The following is a 2,128-nucleotide window of genomic DNA, read 5'->3' as shown; positions in this document are numbered from 1 at the left end:
GTTACTGGGACGGGTTGTTTGTGGCACTTATAACCACCAGGGTGGGTCGGTAATCAGTGCAGGGCAGGTTCCAGTAGGCCTTGCCTGTGCTGCTTGGTGGTGTGATGTTAAGCACACGGTGCAGGTAGGCAGGATGTAACGGGGAGATTGTTATGTGTGGAGCTAAGATGGATATGGGAGAGAGGAGAGAGGAACAGGGGCGAAAAACATACAAACAAACAAAAAAGAATGATAGGGGAGCTTGCCATTGGAGTGGAGATATGAGAGACTATGAAATGGAGAAAAACAAAAAGGGGAAGAGGAAGAAAAAAAAGAAAAGAAAGGAGTGAATAAATAAAAATTGGAAAGGGACAAGAACAGCAAACTTCCCAGGGATCCCACCGGTGCGGCTATGAGGTCTGGGGAAGTTGTTCTCTGGTGTTGCAGTACAGCCTGGCTAGAAGGCATAAAGGTATACAACGCCAGGTATTCAGGGAACAGAAAGAGAAGGACGATTTAGAGAGACAAGAAACTGAGTAATGAAGAAAGACAAAAAGGGAAAAAGAGGGAAAAGAAAACAAAAGAAATTTAAAAAGAAAGAACAAGAAAAGCCCCCCCCAAAAAACAGAAAAAACAAACAAACAAAAAAAGAAATGCCCTCAGGGATCCTCTGCACATCTGTGCAAGCTAAGGGGGTAAGTTTCAAGCCACGCAGTACCGCCTGGCCAGAAAGGGCTCCCAACTCAAGAAAAGGAAAAGAAAACAAACAATTCAAAACAAACAAACGAACAAAAGCCTCAGGATCCCACCAGCACGGCAACCCAGACCGGGAAGCTGTTCCACACTCGAACGGAGCTCCGCAGCCCCTCAGGAAGAAGCAAAGATGGCGCACATAGCCAGGTATTTGAGCAAAAGGAGGGGGAGGTGGTGAGACATAAGGAAGAAATCAAAAGAACCGGAAAAAAAGCAACACCAGCAGCCAACAAATGGCACTCAGAGAGCCAGCTAGTGTGGGCTGGTGGAATCCAAGCAGCCGGTGCTTCCTGGACAAGAGACTGCATCCACGGGAAGCAGAGGAGGCCAAGTGTGGGTGAAGAAGGGTGGGGGGTGGGAAAGCGTATATCGCAAATTACCGGTTGCTTTGTCTCCTGCTGGAAGCTCCGTGAAGCTGCTTTCTCGTACCCCGTTTGCTGGTCTCTGATAGGAGTCCAAGATGGCAGATCCACACTGCGTTAGCTGATAGGGGACCTCTGCATGAATCTCTCCTCGCTCTCCATTCTCTGTCAGTTTTCTCACTCCATTTGGTGCTTGGCTGAGTTCTTTATCTCTTTATTTGATGTTTTAGGGTTTCAGGATTGTTGTTTTCTCTGTTCGGCTTAGTTTTTTGGATCTTTGCTGTGGAGGGATGGCGTGGTGCTTCTGCCTAGAGCGCCATTTTGCCGGAAGTTCCCAGTCTGGTCTTTTTTTGAGTTAGAATTTTGTTCTACATTTTTCTCCAGCTCTGTCTGGCACCCTCCACTGTGATCGTTGTCAGAGCAGTTGGTGGTGGTAGCTGGGCACCATCTAGTTTAAGATTCTTTTTTAACACAGATGGAAATGGGGTCTCTGAGAGATCGAGTCACTTGATCTAGGTCATACTATTTAGTGGTTGGAGTGGGGATTGGAACCCAGGTTGGTCTTGCTCAAAAACCAGTTTCTGAGTCACTACATTTTATGGCCTCTCTCTGAAATGAGGGCCGGGGGCTAGACCAGATTGGGGCATGAAAGAGGAAACAGTGGCAGGGTTTGTTAACTCCATTTTGCAATTAGCCAGGACTCAGGTAAAATAACTTGACCACGTCAACGAGCTGTGAGGAAGGGACTAGAGTTCACGTTTTCAGGCTCCCAGTCCAGGAATCCTTCAGTTTACTCACTGCCTTTTAACAAAACACCTAAGGAAAGGGAGGGTGCTCAGTATGGCCCATAGCCTGTCATCAACCATGGCCTGGGGAGGGGACCCCATTGGGCTGTCTTTGAGTCCCAGGACAGATCTTGATGCTTGATGTCCGCTAGAGTTGGACTCTGGGCGATCCCAAGCATCTCTTTGGGTTTTGTGCCCTCTAGTGGTAACATCTTAAAAGCTGTGGCAAGAAACTGCTTGCTTGAACTC

This window comes from Trichechus manatus, unplaced genomic scaffold (assembly GCF_000243295.1).
Source record: "Trichechus manatus latirostris isolate Lorelei unplaced genomic scaffold, TriManLat1.0 scaffold00048, whole genome shotgun sequence".
NCBI classification, from domain to species: Eukaryota; Metazoa; Chordata; class Mammalia; order Sirenia; family Trichechidae; genus Trichechus; species Trichechus manatus.
The sequence above is the reverse complement of the archived record's forward strand: the minus strand, read 5'-3'. Positions refer to the sequence as shown.